General features: G+C 41.5%; 1 long non-coding RNA gene across 1 annotated transcript in view; it reads left to right on the forward strand.

The window, feature by feature from the left end:
• Positions 1–4,302, forward strand: part of LOC142063809 (uncharacterized) — a 29,443-nt gene extending 25,141 nt beyond the window's left edge. The window contains exon 3 of the long non-coding RNA XR_012662909.1: positions 3,985–4,302. This is a non-coding gene — a long non-coding RNA (uncharacterized LOC142063809). The remainder of the gene's footprint in view (positions 1–3,984) is intronic.
• The last annotated feature ends 15,764 nt before the right edge of the window (positions 4,303–20,066 follow it).

Below are 20,066 nucleotides of genomic sequence, written 5' to 3' on the forward strand. Positions count from 1 at the left end.
AGTTTGAATCCCCTCTCTTAGCTGTGCCCCCTCCCCTCCCAGCTTCTTGTGCCCCCGGCAGAGCATGGGAAGCTGGAAAAATCCTTGACTAGTACAAGCACTGCCCAGGAACAACGAAAATATCGGTGTGCACCATGACAATATGATAGATCACTTGCTTCTTGTGTGCTCGACCTTGCGCTATGTGAATTTATTACCCTCTCCCTCTAAAGCAAAAAGACTACTCTATTGATGTAGAAAAGAAAAACCTCTTGGCAAATGGCAAAGCCATCTGTCTGTGCTGAGTGCTTCACAGATGCCTTGATACAACTGCAAGAATACGTGGAAATGTTTGTCAGGAATGTGAATGCAACTCTATTGCACGGATCTAATTTTTACAGAAATAATAATTACACAAAGCAGAGAGCAAGGCCATTTCATTTAGGAGAGTTTGCAGGTAGATACAAAATTTGTTTCTGTCAGGATGAAGAAAGTGCTGTTATGTAGAAAAGCACCATGAAAAACCAATCCAAGGAGATTAGGCCGTGGAGGAAAGCAAATGTGCCTTTTGGTACAGAAGGAATCAAGAAAAAAGAAAGATGAAAGAAAAGAGTCAGAACATGCCATTCATATAAGAGCAATTAAGACGCTATCCATTATTTGACAATTATATGAAAACTGTGAGCACTGGGAAACAGAGGCAGGCAAGATAGATGGACTTACACTTTCAAGCCCCAAGGACCTACAGGATCTTCCTTCACTGGAGCAGCAGGGGAGCAAATAGCATATGTACCCCCAGGCTCCAAAAATCTTGTGGTTATTCTGATTACTGCACAAGTGCTGACTACACAGGGTCCCAACAGAACCTCAATATTCCCTTATTTCCACCCCAATAAAGTCCTTTAATGTTTCCCTTGTAGCAGCAGTTCAAGTAGCAAGGGAAAAAAAGGTAATATGACACAGGAAAACAAGATATCCTGTCAAACAGAAATGGCAACAGCTTCCTTTAAACAAGTAAACCAAGATCGTGGCTTGCAGGGCTTTGAAGGAAAAGATCCATTCCACCCGGCTTCTAGTCTCTTAAAGGTTTTCCTTAATGGTGCTCCATTGCTACACTAGACATGATTATTTCTGTACGGGGCTATTGGTTCACACTGAGAATTTTGGGATAGGAGATGAGGCCAAGGCACATGTGTCAGACTTTGATAAGAAAATGCTGATGTTGGGAGACTTCAGTTATACCATGGCATGTTCACAAACACTGTTAAATAGCATAGCATTCATTGGACAGCACTTCTAGGTAAGTTAAACTTAATGAGTTGACAAAAAGGGGAATACACACCGGAACTCCAATCAGTGTCAAAGTTGACCAAAACTGCGTTAACTGTTCCAGAATCTTTGCAGACTCCAGCAAGATAATTTTCATGTCTTTACAGAAATAGCAGCATTCATGGAAAAGAGGAGACTGAATAATTTTGATTTGCTTTTGGGCCACTGATACATTATTTGGGATACTAATCTGGATGCAGAGAAAGACAAACTTACTGAGCTAGAAGGCAGAGTACATTTGGCATTCAAATTCAAGAGACTTACAAATTATCTTCATACACAATTATTTTGTTAGTGGACAATTCTATTTTATTTAAATTACCATTGGATGTGAACTGTAGTGTATAAATACGGTGACGAACAGAGAATTTGGTTTAAAAATATGCATTTTAGGAAATAAAGCAGCAATACTTTCAAAATTAATCATAATTTTCTGATTTACTGATGAGAATGAACAGAATAGGAGAGAGCAGAAATATGAATTATTAGTGTAGTCGTATCTGTTGTTAGAAATGTTAAATAGGACATAAATGATACTGTCATTGTGCTGCATAACACCTCCCACTAAATCTAGTTCTGCTATAACGACGGCCCTACCTTTTCAGGGCCTGGCAGCTTTTGATGTCACACACTCCAGAGCTATGTCCTGACCTTTTCATGAAGTTACAGAACTGGTTTGCCAAGACTCTTCGTGTTGGTGTAAATGGCTTTAGTTTTCTCTCCTCTGTCAGGGATAGACCAAGAAAGTGGCATTTGAATTTTGTAAGCTTTTGATGAGATTTGCATCAGGATTTTGTAGACCTTATGAACTGTGACTTTAGCTGCTTTTTGGTCCCAGTAGGAGAAACATGGTCTCAAATGTTTCCTGGATTTTGTAGTTTACAATTTGAAAAAGTATTAGCCACGTCCAAAGTTCTGTCTGACACAAACTCAAAATAGCTGAGGGAGGGGAAATAGTAGCTAACATTTAGATTTACTCCATGGGTACGTGGATTGCATTAGAAGTTTTGGCCTTGTTCCAGCTTGTGTATGAACCTTGCACAGCATTTGTGAAGTGCTCAGCATCAGTTTGGACACCCCAAGTGGAACAAGGACCTCCTGTTTTCCCCTGCCTTCTTGCTCTATCTCCTGAATATGTGAGAGCAGCCTGTGTTCCAGCACCTTCCTGCGAGCTCCTGCTTTCTCCACTTGCAGCAGACCAATACAACGATCTGTGGACTCATCTCATGTATTAAAAGTGCTGAAGTTAGGGTTGGTCATTAAGTAACACCACCATATACCTACTAGTGGAAGAGTCCTTCTTACCAAATCACTAATGATTAGGCACTGTTTCTCTTCTTTGATCAAGTTTGTTGTTTGTGTTGGATTTTTTTAGATGTACAGTGTATATATTTCAAGCACAGTGAGCTTGTTTGAAGTTTCTCTTTGAACTCCAACACTCAGTCTCTAAACAGTCACTTTCTGAAGTCAGCTTGATTCTGCTTTGTCTTGCAAAGACAGTGCTAGTCCTGTAGATTAGTGTAATACTAGGACAAGTCAATGGGCCAGTGAGTGGTTCCTAAAGCTGTAATGGTTTTTGCTTAGATACTTGCCCTCAATACATGGCACTAAGGAAGGTGTGAAATTTCTCTTTGCCTTCCTAGAAATCTAAGGAAATCAATTAACAGGTGGGGTTTTCCCCCCTCCTCTTTCTCTGCTGATATACAGAGAAATTGAATAATGCTTTGCTAGATCTTTGATAACGCTGGAATGGTCTTTGCACATGCTCCCTTCTTGCTCACTTCCAGATGCAAATGAAATGCATGGTTTCTGTCAGGACCTAAATAGGCTGGGATCCAGGCTTGTGAATTTGTCCTAGAATGATGCTTATTGGGAACATAAGATTTAGGCTCCTCAGACAGTGGGACCTTGGGAACAAACTTTTTCAGTGAACAGCTCCTGGCAAGAACAAATTTGATACAGAAGTAAAGAGGTCTGACTATGTCCATGTCTTACCCAAGACTGTATTATTCTCTGTAGTTTCATTACTAGTAAGTTAAATGGCATATTCCAAGGTTTGGGTCAGACAAGGTAAATCCACTGGGAATGACAGAGTGTTTCTGTCAAAGACTTAGGAAGCAGACATCACCAGAAGCTTGTCTGGTTTTTTTCTCGACTGTATCAGTTAATTTAGGAAGATATATTACCTTTGCCTACAAAACTTGTCCCAAAGGATTTTACTAGTAACATATCTGCTAGCTATGATTCAGTAAGAACTACCCAAACAGGGTATTAGTGAAAGATACTATCAATTCAAGCAGGGATAGGAGGTATTAAATTCTGTTGTATCAGATTGATTTCCCATGTACCTTGTTTCTTAACAATATACTAATATACTTGGCCTTTCACCACTCTTTCAGTAAAAGTTTTCAGAATGTGGGTGTTCATTATTTCTCCAAGTGGGAAAAAAAACCCCAAGTTTGTTAAGGTAGTATAAGCTGGACACTTAAAACCAAACCAAAAATCATGCTTCATTAGAAAAAGTACCAGCTTTGGTACTTACAACAAAGTCAAAGGAGCAGTTTCTTTTTCATTGCTAATACTTCACCCACTACTTAATGCAATACCTGATTTCCTGTGCCTCTGCTTCATTCCACCAATATTTATCTCCTTATTTGTCTGCATTTTTCCATTCAGGCACCTTCTCTTGTAAATGGAACTCCTCTGCCAAACTTCAGCTGTCCTCCAAAAGCCTCTTCAAGGCCTGTCATCGCTGCACTGCCTACAAATCACTGTCACCTGGCAGTTTTGAATCTGGAGGCCATCTGTGACCATGGTGACTGCCGATTTATGTGAGCACACCCATCTTCATTGTTATTCATGCCACCTTCTTTCACGCATTTTTCCCTTAGTCACTCAATTTCTTGTCTTGGGAACAGTCTGGGGTGAAAACTGCCCAAAATAATGACTGTAAGGTACAAAATAGATGTAGAGCTTCGTGAAATATATGTTGAGAAATAATAATGTGTTTGGAAAGCATATTTGTCAAAACAAGATTGTACTGAATACAATTACAGAGGAGGACGTATCTACCAAAATATGTAGGCCAGAATCACTGATCCAGCCAAAGACTGGAAGGACTTTGATGACTTAAATCACTCACAAACTTCAAGGCTAGACAAGCCTGCATCTAACTCAGGGTAACCTTGAAGCTTTTCTGAATTTCCTTGTCTTTCACAGCTCTCAGGGTGCACCAGAGCTTTGACATTTTTGGGACTCTCTCATATGGCTAAACCCATAGCACTGGTGGGTGAGAACAGGGCATAGTGTGACAGAGATTTTTCTGGTAGATCTGCCCCGTGTGGGACTGCTCTGTCCCAGAGACTTCTCAAGGGACATATTAGAAAGCTTTATGGCTGCCATGTGTCTCTGGAAACGGGCCAAACATTTACCCTTTTATAAAACTGTATTAGGGCAAGATAGGAAAATATGTAAGTGGGAAGCACATAAATCTGTGTAAAGAAAACCTGTTATATAAATCAGAAAACACATCGCTTGGGAAAACCTGTGTCTACTAAGCATAAAATTAATTTAGTGGTAGTTCAAACAGTTTAGAGGAACGTGCTGCATTCAACAACAGGGGCCCGATCCTGCTATCACTAAAGCAGTAGTAGTGCTGATGTAGTTAGGATGGAATTCCCAAGCTGTTAAGTGCAGATTATTTCTTTTTCATAGCCATAGATTACCACATGATCTCCACATTGCCCCTATCCTGCCTTTCTACATTTTTACAAGCCATAGCTGAGATGACTTTGGATAAAGCTGGCTTATTTATGCACAGAGCTGTGCTGCAGAATCAGCCTAGCCTTTTTGATTTATTTTCCAAAGCTCTTCTGCATGGTTTCTGTCTTGATTTTCTTGTCAACATGATTTAGCACAAATCTCTGGGGATGCCTTTTGCATTATATGAAACTGGTGTTATTGTTGTCAGAGCACTCCAGCAAAGAGCTTCTGTTTGTGGAACTGTTTTATGTTACAAGCATTAATAATGTCAAACTTCTGAAGGAAAAACTTGTGGAACAATCTAAAGCTGCCTTTGCAGACCAATCTCTTCATTCTTCCCTGTAGCTTTAATTTTCTTCTCCATTTCTTCCTTCCCCTGATGAACTGTTTATGGTTTGAGACCTGGCTGATTAATAGCCTTGTGTCAGTCCTCTAATTTGAGCCTGATTTGCTAGCAAGGTGCTGAGCACATTCAGTGAATCAGTGGGAGTGGCTGGTATTCAGCACTTTTGTAAAGCAGGACTCTTACTTCAATTCGTCGGTATGGGTTCAGGAGCCTGATTTAGGCTACTATTTTTACAAATCAGAGTCATGACATCCAAATGTATTAACTGATGTGTTCTAGTATTTTTAAAGGAGATTAAGTCACTTAACTAATTTTTAATGGGATGTGGGTGTCCAGCACCCTGAGCTTCTCTGAAAATCCTGTCCTGTCCCTTTTGTTCTGCCAGGAGGAATTTCTTTCTTCTGTGTATCAGCTTTGCTGAATATTTTTTTGGTGCTTCTGCTTGCTTGAAACTGCCATGCCAGTGGAATTGGGACATGGTGAATGTCTTGAAATGTGGGAACAGTCAAGATGCATAGATTACCATATCTGATTTCAGTACATGAGTGTACTGAAAGTGTTTGGGGCTGTAAATGGCAAAGAAAGAGGTAATAATGAGTCTCTATATTAAGCATTTCTCCAAAAGGTCCTGTGAATCTTTGGTCCTACCAAATCTCTCTTGTTGCATAAATTGACCCAATGAACATGTCAGATCCTGAAACTTAGCAAGCTTTTGCAGGTGGTGTCTGAAGTGAGCTGCAAAACAGACAGCCTTTGATAGGTGTATGAATTTGTAAAGGTGTATGAGGAATTGCTCACATAAATCCCTGTGCTGCCACAGTGATTTATTACATGTGCAAACCTCAGAACATCAAAATGGAACTGTAGCTGTTCAGGCTAACAGCTGGACCTGGAATGAATTAATACAATATCACAATTCACTAAAGGAGCTCTGCTCTTGTCACAGAAGCAGAGAGCAGCATATGAGTGTTTTATCACCCTAGCAGTGATCTGAGAGTATATAAACAAGTATGTCGTATATACTGCTGTTCTATTCATTGTCCGATGCATTAAGACGTTAATTCTGTGGCATCATAATCAGATTAAACTAATAAATGCAGTCCAGGTGGTACTTGAATGAGAGATATCTGGTAGTACTAATTCATGCTTTAACAGGATAATTCTTTCAAAAATAATGTATATGAGTTTTTGAAATTACTCCCCTAAACCTCCCCTGGTGCAACTTGAGGCCATTTCCTCTCATCCTATCACTGGTGACTTGGGAGAAGAGACCAACACCCACCTCACTACAGCCCCTTTCAGGCAGTTGCAGAGAGCGATAAAGTTTCCCCTCAGCCTCCTCTTCTCCAGGCTAAACCCCCCCAGCTCCCTCAGCCGCCCCCCAGCACACTTGTGCTCCAGACCCTGCCCCAGCCCCGCTGCCCTTCTCTGGACACGCTCCAGCCCCTCAAGGGCCTTCTTGTCCCGAGGGGCCCAAACCTGAGCCCAGCATTCGAGGTGGGGCCTCCCCAGGGCCGAGCACAGGGGCCCCATCCCTGCCCGGCTTCTGCTGGCCACACCAGTGCTGACACAAGCCCGGGGGCTGGTGGCCTCCTTGGCCACCCGGGCACTGCTGGCTCATGCCCAGCCGGCTGTCAGCCAGCACCCCCAGGGCCTTCTCCGCCGGGCGCTTCCCAGCCCCTCTGCCCCAGGCCTGGAGTGCTGCCTGGGGTTTGTGTGACCCAAGGGCAGGACCTGGCACTGGCCCTTGTTAAACCTCACACAACTGGCCTCAGGCCATCGATCCAGCCTGTCCAGGTCCCTCTGCAGAGCCTTCCTGCCCTCGAGCAGATCGACACTCCCGCCCAACTTGGTGTCATCTGCAAACTTACTGAGGGTGCACTCGATCCCCTCGTCCAGATCATCGATAAAGATGTTAAACAAAACTGGCCCCAATGCTGAGCCCTGGGGAACACCAGTTGTAACCAGCTGCCAACTGGATTTAACTCCATTCACCACCACTCTGTGGGCCCACCCATCCAGCCATTTTTTTACCCAGCGAAGAGTACACCCATCGAAGCCATGAGCAGCCAGTTTCTCCAGGAGAAAGCTCTGGGAAACAGTGTCAAAGCCTTTACTGAATTCCGGGTAGATAACGTCCACAGCCTTTCCCTCATCCACTACGCGGGTCACCTTGTCATAAAAGATCAGGTTAGTCCAAGCATGACCTGCTTTTCATAAACCCATGCTGACTGGGCCTGATTGCCTGGTTGTCCCGTATATACCCTGTCATGGCACTCAAGATGACCTACCCCATAACATTCCCTGGCACTGAGGTCAGGCTGACAGGCCTGTAGTTCCCCGGCTCCTCCTTCCAGCCCTTCTTGTAGATGGGCGTCACATTTGCTAACCTCCAGTCAACTGGGACCTCCATGGTTAGCCAGGACTGCTGATAAATGATTGAGAGTGGCTTGGTGAGCACTTCCCCCAGCTTCCTCAGTCCCCTTGGGTGGATCCCATCCGATCCCCCAGACTTGTGTGTGTCTAAGTGGTGTAGCAGGTCACTAACCATTTCCCCTTGGATTATGGGGGCTTCATTCTACTCCCTGTCTTCCAGCTCAGTGGGCTGGGTACCCAGAGAACAACTGGTTTTACTCTTAAAGACTGAGGCAAAGAAGGCATTAGGTACCCCAGCCTTTTCCTCATCCTTTGTCACTCTGTTTCCTCCTGCATCTGATAAAGGATGGAGATTCTCCTTAGCTCACCTTTTGGTGCAAATGTATTTATAGAAACATTTTTTATTGCCTTTTATGGCAGTAGCCAGATTAAGTTCTAGTTGGGCTTTGGCTCTTCTAATTTTCTTCCTGCATAACCTTATGACATTCTTGCAATCCTTTCATGTCTAATTGGAGAAGGAAGAGATTTTGCCTCTTACCTCAAAAACTGGTAAGGGAAATAGCATTCCCTGCCACAAATGTCTGAATACGTTGAAGGATCCAAAGAGCTAAAAACATACAGGTAATTGCAAATGTTAATGGAAAAAAAAATTTCAAAATTACTTCTGCCATTTCCTTTGACTGGTTTTTTTACAATATCCTATCATCTTCCCTATCTGAATTGACCGATGCACATGGCCAGGTGAATCAAAGCCTCTTTCTCAGCTGAGCATTAGGAAAGCTGCACAAGGTGGAAGAAATACACTCAAACTCTGGAACTGAATGCCTCAAAACTCTGGGACTGGATAGCTTCATCCTTCTTATCACAGCCAGTAGCAGAGACAGTGAAGTAGTACAGGCTGTGATGCATTGAGAAGCTGACCTGTAATATATACTACCAATACATGTTGCTGTAATCTATAGAGATTTTCAGGCAGAAAAAAAGTAGAAACCCAAATTGTGTGAAAGCTTGCTTGCTCGCTTGCTTGTTTCAGGTTAGTTGTAGTTTTGCTCCTTAAGAAGGCAGCTTGCTTCAGAAAGGTTTATGATTCCATCTCTCCTGAGACCCGTCTGTGCATTGGACAAGATGAGTGACCGAATGGTGCCTTGTGCCCCCATCCCAGAGAAAATTGTGGAATCAACTGGAAGTTATCCACTGTTCTTTACCTGGTCCCATCAGACATAAGAAAGGAGAGATATTTCAAGAACATTTCCCTCAGTTTTCAGGGAGCCCAGAGACTGGTCAGCAGCACTTAATGGTGCCTGGAGTAAAGGCCATAGGACTGATTTCTGCTTTCCAGTTCCCATGTTTTTTCTACAGACTGAGATGGCTGGATGGGATGGCAGTGCCATAGGGCTGGGCTGCACTGCACTGCTAGCAGCATGGTAAGCAAGCTCAGCAGATGTTAGAACTTGTCTTCTCCCCCATCCATACACACAGATAAACTTAAAACTTTACAATAAAAGGAAAAGGGGCATGGCAGGAGGAAAAAGACCATGGTCAAGACAACTTGGTGTAGGCTAATATATTCCTTTGTCCTATATTTTCCTCATAAGACTGCTGGCGCCTTGAGCAACTTCTGAGCCCTCCAGTCTAACCCTGGAGGAATGGCCAGTTCTCAAGTATTAACAGAAAAGTAAGCCTGAATCCTACTTATCCTGTCAGCTATGACATTCATATCACAGTGCATATTTCTGTACACAGCTCTGTGTTCTTGTACATATATCTCACATACAATTTGTAGATATTTGTCGGTTAAAGATGCAATCTGCAAAGTAACATCACAGAACTCTATAGGTTAACGTAATGGATACTGTTTTTCTTAGTGTCCCTGTATTTCTTTATCAACTGCTGTTTGAAGCTTTCTCTAATAGTCTAGCAGCCCTGCTGCCAGTTTGAGAACTGCCAGGAAGCTGATGCTTTTATTATGATCTTTTCAGATATTATATTCTTCATTTTTATGGCGTTATAGATCCTGGTCATAATGTGTTTGTCTAATTTGTTTTTTCTTGCTTCTAACAGTAGGCACTATCTCTTCATTTACTCTTACAGTTAATTGTGAATGCATTATCAAACTCAAGGGATGCTTTGTTCCCTTCCAGTCTGTGCCCCTTTCAAAGCCTCCCCCATCACTTGGGCAGTTCATTTACTTCTCAGCCCCCATTAATCATTGCCATGTGTACCTCATTCTGCAGCCAATACTCTAGGCCACTCATGGCTGTTGAGCAAATGTGGCAGACACACAAGTTGGCGGTCGTACTTCACAGAGTGAACAGACCACACACAGACACAACCTCCAAAGGCTGAGAAGTCAAAGGGGCCTGTTGATTTAATATGGAACAGCTTCTTACAGTCAGAAAGAGACAGGGAAACACTGACTTTTGTTTTTGCACAGAAACTGATTACATAGTGATTTATTTTAGAGGGAGATCAGGTCAGATCTCTGTTGATAATACATCCCTAGGAATCTATTTTATGTATCCAGCTTGAGGTTAACCTCATCAGTTTAAGTGGAGTTTCACAAAACAGGGTTTTGGTCTATTGTTCTTTAAATAAAATATGCATCACACAGGTAATATAAATCTATTTGCACTTTCCAGGATGTGTATAAAGAACGTGTAGCTGCTTTGAGCTGTTCAGTTGGTTCCAACATCCAAGTTGCTTAATTTTATGGTTCTTCTAGGTTTGTAATGTGTCTGGCTGCTGCACCAAAGATGGAACAACAACAGAACACAAAGAAATATGATGTAGTAATAAAGGAAATATTTTTTTCACAGAGCATGTAATTAAGGAGTAGAACTTACTGTTGATGAATGTCATTGAGGCCAAGAGTTTAGCAAGATGCAAAGTGACAGTGGATTTTTATAGGCCCCTACTATAATTACTCTGTCTAAGCACAATAAAGAAAAAACCCAGAACCTATGAAAAGTTCTGGGTTTCATGATGAAGGCTGAAGTTTGTGACAGTTTTAGGATGTTAGCTAATAAAGGCATTAAAAGCTGAAGTTTCTGCTATACTTGGTGCCAGTTGTGGCTTGCTTAAAATCTGAGTCCTGGAGTTTTCCCTGTACTGACTATTTATCCTGTTAACACATCCCAATTACTTTTTATTTTCATATGCTTATATTTGTGTCTAAGGACTTCTAAAAGCTAAAGCAATGAATTGTAGTGAATTAAGTTTGTGTGTATGAAAATACTAGGATTAACATGTTGTGTAGCATGTCATCAATGCAATTTTGCTATATAATGATAAGTTGACTTTTCTTTCTCTTTCCTAACAGTAGTAATCCATATTGGTGTATGTGTAAGATGACGTTGTGTTTCAGGAATACACACAGATTTATAAACATTTAGAAATTATAGAAAAATAAAGAATTGTGCAGCATAAAATGAATAAGGAAGCAATAGTCTTTCCCAATATTCACTGCACGTTTTGCATGCCCCATTGGGGTCCCTGGGGAAGTGCATTTCAGTGTTGCCAAACACTGAATTTTGGAGAGGCCTTTCTCTGTGTGCTCTCAATCCATCCATGTTCTGAGGATGAATGAAACTCAGGTGCCAATGTCATGTGCTCGTGTAATGTGTTGGGCCAGAGCTGTTGCTAGTGTGGTACTAGAGGTTTGGAAAGCCTTTTGACTCCCTCTCCTTTCCTGCTTCTAGTCTGAGCATTGAGACTTTTGGCAGCACAAACAGCTCAGCCTACAGTCCTGCTGCTGTGACTCAAAGGTATGACAGAACATTTCAGAGCATAATCATTAGGTGTGTTGCTAGCATCAGCTTTTAACATGTTAACAAATATTGCTCCATCACAAATACTGGCATCAATGGCAGTAGTTGTAGCTTGAGGTTGAAAGTTACTCTCCAGAGTAGCCATCAGATCACCATTCCTTCTGCCAAGGTGATCCTTTTGCATCTCATTTTATTCTGTGAACTGAAGATTAATCTCATAAACCCCAGTGTAGCAGGGTTTGTGTCACTGACAATAGTCCTTTTAAAACCTCTTTCTCTAGACCACTACAATCTAGTCAAGTAATTTCTATTAACATGAAAAGTGCATTCAAATTAACATCTGACATTTTCTGCAAACCACATACAGTATGACCTCTTTGTGATTCTACTGCAGTAGTCTGTATTGCACTGTTGTCCTGCCAAGACAATATTTGCCTAGTCAGTGAAGGCATGGGATGGCTCTGTTGATGTACCTAACTCCTGAATGGATGTGAGTCTTTTTATTTTTTTGAAGCACTAGGAAGCTAGTGATAATATTTCTTTACTATACGCAGTTAATTTTTCCATAGCCACCAAGCACCTTTTACAGACTCAAGCTGCAATGAAATAACAGAGGAATTAAGTTTTCCAAGACCACATTCATTACAATCTGTTTATCATAACAGCTAACATTTAGGCAAAATAAATGCTCAGTGGAAGGCAGAGGAATTCCTTTACTCTGTGTAGCTTCAAGTGTCACCAGAAGATGATGCCCACAAAGTATAACAATTTTCACATAAAAAGCATTGTGTGGCATGGGAACAAGAATATACATACATACATACATACATATGTGGGTTTTCAAACAAGAATGTGCCTAGCGGGCTTATATTTGTCCATACCTTGGGCTGTAACTGTATCTGACTATCAAAACTGCTAGTCAATGTGTCCTTATATCAATCACAGTATAGTTCTTGTTGAAGAAAAAACCAGAGTACACTCCTTGTGTGTACACTCTAGTGTGATAAAATGGCACAGGGCAATGTTCTTAAAGTGGCTGCTACAACCAGTAAAGCAGGAGTGCTCTTGATGCCATATCCACATATATTTAAGTCAAGCTGTATGACTGATGGTTTTAATGCTTGCTACATTTACATATATTCCCTTAGTTAACATGAGAGGAAAAAAATCTGTCCCAACGCTTCTGGGTAATAATGTCAATCAGACTGACTTGGTGCAGGAGATTCATCGTTGTAGTCCAGCATCTAAATCAGTACCCCCAGGCTTTTCCCAGTACTCCCCAATGTTGTTATCTTCTCATCACTTCTGGAGTGTGTGTGCTAACTGATACTCCATCTCTTTTCCTTCATCCATCCCATCAGAGTCAGTCAAGCAAGGTGCCAGCTAAATAAGGAAGCTGCTTATTTGTTAGGAATGGTCTCAAAACAGTCTGAGCACAAAGACAATATTCCAAACACACCACTGAAATACCCCAGTACTAGCAATCTATGTCACTATTTAACCCAATGGGGTTTTATATTCATAATCCTTAGGTGGAAGCTCTGTATCTCCCTCTGTCAGCTGCACCATATTACCTGTCTTAAATATTTATTGATTTATTTGTCATAGATATGGTTTCTATTGGACATATTCGGACAAAGGTTTTTGTACAGATAGGTTTCCTAAAATACTGTGCCATCCGAAAAGAAAGCACTAGTTTAGCAATTAATGGAAGTGCTAGTATTGCAACATAAAGCTGTGATTATTTGGAGAAAATGAAGGGAGTTTTCAGGGTAATTTGTAGGTATGAAAGGACAGATTTCTATTCTGGAATACAAAAAATATCTTCAGTTGTGTTAAGAGAAATTATTACATCTTGCAGTCAGCGTCCTGTGATGGAGCTTTTGGTGGACAGGACTTCAGACTGAGAATCGGAACAGTGGGATTTCTGTCCCGGGTCCATGGCTTGGTGTTACACGGTGTGCCAGTCATTTAAATTTCTGAGTCGCAGAAATGATGAGCTTTGCTTTCCACCTGAAACTTCTTTGAAAGCTACAGAGGAAAGTTGACTCCCAGCTTGGTCATTAAGGGTATCCCAAATTAAATAGCAGAAGTATTTCTATATGTTTATGAGGTATTTGTCATAAAGATGTCGCTCTTTGATCTTTTGTGGTTACAATATAAAGCACTGACACTCCCAGAGTGGAACAGTTTATTCAGTAAACAAATAACAGTGAAAGCCCAGTGACTCAGGGTATGTCTTTCAGTAATTCTCTGTAATTCATGTATGCTTCTTTCTAACAAATGCTAGCACAATGACTTGATATTTTCTAAACATTTCAGACTGTTAGGGATTCCATATACACAGCTCACTTCTCATCAGTTTTAAGCCTCAGACTGAGACAGACGGTGTGCAGAACACAAATGTGAGGGCTCAAGAGTTTTGGTCGACTAGTTGTGATAACTTTTAAAACAGTACTGCCCCCATATTTCCTTTTTGCCCTTTAATTGGAATTAAACATCCTGTCAAAGGGGCCGCAGAGCAGGATGTGTGCTCTGTCCTAAGACTTTAATACTGGTATCTTTGCTTAAGCCACTTGGTAGATCAGCTGTTGGGAAGAAAGTCCATGTCTAAGGTTTGTGAACAGCACTTAATTTAACTCAGTGGGATGATGGCTACATAGAAGACTAGAAAGTAATTTAAATCCCAGCAGAGAAGTGCTTTGTTACTCTCCCAAATTGCTTTCAAGACTTCAGTTCTACAAGTGAAAATACTGAGAAGTAAACCTGGCTGCCAGTGGTGCTGCATAAGAATCCACAGGTCAGAGATTTGGTGATAGGCCTTGGTCTAAAGTATTACAAGCTTAGGTTCTCTTGCTTTATTAATTTCCAAAGATGTTTAGATTCAGCGTCTCTCTCAGGTTGTTTCATCATCTTTTGGTTGAAAGCAGGTATAAAGAAATGCAAATCCTAAAAGAAATATCAGAACTTTTCCAGATCTATTCAGTTCAATTTGCATTTAAAAAAAAAAATTGGGCTACAGAAGCTGGATTGGTATTTCATCCAAAGCAATCAGCCGTAAATACTTCTGAATGAAGGAAAAAATCTGTCATCACCTGTGCTTTTGCTCTTCCATTTGCCCAGGTAAATAGCTAAATCTGTCTCTAAACCTACATTCTTTCAGTATTTTCACTTTTAGCATCTGCCCCCAACAACACAGCTCACCTTCTCCTAGAGGTTTTTAAAGTTTTTTCATTTCTTCACTCTTCTTTCCCAGGACAGATGGGGCAAGGATGGGCAGAAAATCCCTCTCCATTCTCCATGTGTAGAAGGGGAGATCTTGTCCTGAGCCATGGACTATTTCTGCTCTTTTAAGGTAGGAATAATATAAAATCTTGGAAAGGGGGGATCACAGGAAAGGCAGCCAATCTGAAGAAGGTATTTTTACAGCCAGTGATGGACATTGCATAGTTTTACTGTTTGCTTAACATTTTCCTCACTATTTACTTTGCGGATCTGGTATGCTTTATACAGTGCGCCAGCTGGACTTTCCGGCTAGATAAAAGTATTTTGCTACCTGTAGAGATAGATGGGAAAAGTCTCCCTACTGATGAAGCTTGTTGTTCCCCAGGTCAAATCTGATCCCTCTTCAGGATGGGATGTCCCTATGAATTCTGATTAGAGAGGAGAACATATCAGTGAAAGTAAAAATATGTTTAGAATTGCTCAACCCAAAACCTGAAATGCATTTGGACTCCATTTGTACCCCTTTAATGTTGTTGTTATTATTATTTGCTCATAAACATTCTAGTGTGTTGTCAGAACTATTCTTCACAACAAGAGTAGCCATTATAATGCATTTATGGAAAGAATTTCAGGTTCATGAATTATTACTATTTGTATGAAAAGCCTTATTCTAAGCATTTTCTGTATCTTATCAGGGAATACAACATTATCCGTTAAAATAATGGACTGTGTTTAACTAACAAAGACGGCTTTATGTTCTCTGTATGTACATGTGTATACGTGTGTGTATATATTTTAATAGATATGAATGACCTTGCATAGCTTGCCAAAGAAGAAATGGTTGTTGAAATGGTTTAATGATTAACTGGGCCAGGCAGAAACATACGCCCACGCAGCCTGTCACAACTGCACAGCAAGGCACTCCCTTTGAGGAAGCATGGATTTCTTGGACATATGGTCTGCGATAGACTTGGACAAATAAAAACTTTATTGACTCTCTGCATCAGGGACAGGGAACATGTCTGTGGCACTGGTATGTTTGGCAGCCCCTTCTTGAATTGAAGGGGCTGGAAATACAAGCGGTGCGATAGAGTGGACAAGTGTTTTGTACGGGGCTGCATGCAGTAGTGGCAAAGCTGGAAGCAGAGCCAGGTCTCTGATTATGTCTATACATCTTCCTCCATACCACCCTGTCTACCAGACAGAGAGAAGGAATACGCTGTGGTGGTGGAATACAGAGAAGGAAAAGTCAAACTTTATCTCTGCTCAGAAGAAAACTGTCTTGGTTTGCAGAGCCTGCCTGTTTCCTTCACATAGTTCCCAGCAAGAGTAGTGTTAAACCAGCATTCAGAGCCCTCATTCCTCCTGGGCTTTGGAATATAACAACGGATGCCAAAGTTATCTTTGTCCTATCTCTCCAGTGAGGCTCTAGAGCAAGGACAAACAGAATGCTGCTTTCTTCCCTTTTTACTGTCAATACCGACAAGAATCATAGTTCTTTACAGTGATTCTGTTTATATTATGAAGAATAAAGGTAGTGGGACTCTCTAGAGACTCTAAAATGGTTTAAAAGTAGCTCAGAGTCAGGACAAATAAAGGCTGCTCATTGAACAAGTGCAATCTTTTTTTCCAAAGGATTTCCAGAAGACAATGCTGTCTTGACCCCTCCCATATCAGCTGGGAGCCTGCAGCATTTACCAAGGCCAAGGCTGAAAACCATAACATAAAATCTCAGAGCTGTTCAAGATCACCTCATAGCTGAACCTTTCCACAGTGTCGTTTCTCTGCTTCCCACGTTTGTCTGTGCAAGGGTGGTATAAATCACCATAATCCTGGTTTAATAATTGGTAACGATCCTGATGCAGAAACAAGGCAGTGTTGCCTAGTGGATACCTGACGAAATTAGGACTAAGTCTGGGATCTCTTCTCTGCCCTGCCACTAGTTTGTGGGGTGACTACGATCATATTGCCACTCTCTGCCTCAGTTTCTCCATTTACAAAATGGAGGCAATGTGTTCACTTTGCATTTGCTTACCATGGATTTGAATGGTGGTCTATGATGTAAGTAAGGTAGATTCTGGCTTTTAATTTTTTTCTGTATTTTTGGCCCTTATCCTCAACAACTTTGTACTTCATGCCATCACTTCCACTCTGCACTTTTCATACAAGACTAAATGGGAGAGGACTCCTTCCTTGACGGTAGCCCATGTGCATTAGCCAGGATACAACATCAACAGAAAATGCAGAGTGGTGAAGATCCCGGCCATTCATCCTGACAGCAGAAACAAATGTGTCTCACTTTTGCCCTACTATTTACTCAAGCAGAAAACAAAACAATAGAGGTGGGAAAAGATCTGAAAGAGCTGTCACAGAACAAGTGCACCATGCCAATAATTTGAAGGATTAAGGACCCTGAGCCGTATGTCCTGACACAATAGCCAGGGCCATCCTGTTCACTGGGTTCATGGATTAGAGGGATGTTTCCTATGATTCTGGTTTTCTTTTCAACTCTGGTTGAACAAACATAGCCTGTGTGCTTGCAAATCCCTTGTTAGCAATGCAAAAAGTCAATACAATTTCCCTTTCACTACACTCTATGATTTTGCCTTTGGAAAATGTTGCAGTTGCTCTGTCTGGATCAGAATCAGCATGACTTTGTGTCTGGTTTAAATAGCGTGATGGTGAATGGTGGGAGCCCATAAGAGGGCCTGGAGTCAGTATACCTGCATTGAGGCTGCGACACTGAGAGACTGACATGAGTCACATCATTTGATTTGGTTGTCTAAGCCGCTGTCTTATAAAGTGGGGTATTTCACCCTTGAAGGGCACTTTTGCTCAGGTTATGGCTATGCAGGGTTTGGGATCAGTGGTGTCACAGCTTTTATTTTAAGATGTCTTTATTTCACAAATACAAAGATGGTGTTCCTTCAGGGCTGTGGAAAGTTTATCTGGGTTGGAGTCAAGCAGGGATTTTTCTTTCTCTCACATTGTTGCGAGCATGCTGCTGGCAACCTCTGTCCCATCCAGTTGCTGTGCCACCTCATGCACTAAATGGCAGCAGCAGGCCCGTTTGTGCAAAGACCTAATGTGTGCCTATGGCATAATCTAGAGGCACAGTTCAGAAATTTCTTGGTCAATGTGATAAACTCTCGTCATCGTGAAGTATGATCACAGAAGTCCCACAAACTTCACTAAGTTAGGGGTATTTGTGCCTATGTATTTATTACATATGAACATTTGTCATTATGTCATTAAATATGAACATTTGTCATGGTTACATGGTTTTGGGAGCACAGGAAAATTTCAAGGGAGGTGTCACAGCTCCTGGAACCAGCATGTGGACTCAAATGCTAGCTGTCTAGTGAAGGGACACTCTTTTTTTTGTAAACTCACAGTTCAACATTTGAGTGGAAATGGTGGGGAAAACAAATGTGCGGTGTAGCCAAAGTCTTCCTAGTAAGAAGGATTCTAATATACTTTTGAGTGCTTTTTGTCTGTGCTGCCCTGTAATCTATTTTTTCTCTTTTTTTTTCATACCAGTTATTTAGCCATTACATTTATCTTGTTTCAGTGAGAGTATTTAGATTAGCATTAAAATTCTGAAGCACCTGGGTAATGTCTCAGGATTGTAAGTGTGGTGCAGTCTTTGTATCTGCACACAGGACAAACCCTTTAAAGAGGGGGATGCCTGCCAATTGATACTACCGTGAAGGCTATTAGACAGTTGTTCTTACAGGCCTCTACCTGAAGTACTGGCAGTGTTAGCTTCCTCCTTGTACTTGTCCTGGAGAGACACTGTTCAAGAGAAAAACAGAGTTCAGTCCATGCTCTCTGGGGCAGTTTGCTGAGGATGGAATTGCAGTAGGGAATATTCATTCATTCAGCCTGAGCTGCCTCTGCATTGGATTCAAACCAGCAACTTTGTGATGAAAGATCTGCTCCCTCTGGTATCATAGCTCCTCACAGGAGCTGAGTTCCCTTCCTAATGAAACGATTGGCCCCGCGACATACTGGTGTTCACGCTCTCACATTCATGTCTCCTCTTAGACAGACTGTTATGTTACTTGCTCGGCTGCTAGTAACACAACAGTCAATTGCGTGCCTTTTTTTAATACAGCAGGGGCACAAGCAGGAAAGCAGGTGTCCTGCTTTTGGGCAGAGCAGGAAGATAGGGCAGTTCAGGAGACAAGTGTTGCTATTTACAAAATGATGACAGGTGGGCATTTGTAAAGTCACCTGTTGACACCAGTAAGGTACAAAGCTCTCACCTGTTACAGAGGAAATGCTGGCTTCTTACAGATAGGCTGAGTATGGTTTGATGGGTTTGTTATCTGTATGAGCTAAGTGGTGCAGGCTTGGGTTTTGAGCATTTTTTGAAATATACCTCCTCTTATTTAGGTGGATGTTCAGAAAAGCTCAAAGGTTTTGAAAATTGGGTCATGCATGTTTAAGTATGCTTTCACTTAAAATGATAGTTTCTCTACGGTTTGACTTACAGTTGCCTGCTGCTGGGAGTAGGACTAGTTTGGTGACCATGTCAATGCTAAGCTTATAACAAGCCTGACTCCTGTGTTACAAGCAGAAAAGACCTTCATTCATGCATTCCCTGTGATCCCATCAACTCATGTATAGCGCTGAACAGGGTCTATAAGCAAGATACATATATTATGAAAGAAAAATACAGAAAGATTATATATAATATTTCTAAGGATAGCAAGAGTGGTACTTTAACAGCGCAGATAAAAATATGGTCCAGAACTTCTTGCACTGAGAGGTGCTAATGTGGTAGAAGGTACAGTCAGCTTTGCTTTGTGCTGCTGGTGGTTCTGGCTGATAGATGAACCTATCCTGCTAAGCACCTCTCTGCCTTCCCCATGCAAGAGCCTGGAACAGAACAGCTATTCTAAATTGGCCAATTGACATTCCTGGGTCTAGGGACAAATTAGCAAATTGCCAAATTTACTTAAATTAAAGGTACCTGAGCTGGTCCTTAGAAGCACTGTTTCAAGAGTGGAGACTGGCAAACAACCCTCACAGACCCCAAACAGGTCAGGAGAGATCAAGGCTACTGATTAGCTGGCTGCCTACCTACATAGATCCGGGGCTCTGCCTCTTTCGCACAGAGATGTATATACACATGTGCACACATTTTGCACTTCACTAAATCTCTAAATTGAAACCAAGCATTTCAGCTATTAGGCCAACCTCAGGCCTTGCTTTGAGTTATTCTCACAGGCAGCTATTCTTATGATGTAGGGAGTCTTTTTTTTTTTTTTTTTTTT

The sequence above is a fragment of the Phalacrocorax aristotelis genome, chromosome 12 (genome assembly GCF_949628215.1).
Source record: "Phalacrocorax aristotelis chromosome 12, bGulAri2.1, whole genome shotgun sequence".
NCBI lineage: Eukaryota > Metazoa > Chordata > Aves > Suliformes > Phalacrocoracidae > Phalacrocorax > Phalacrocorax aristotelis.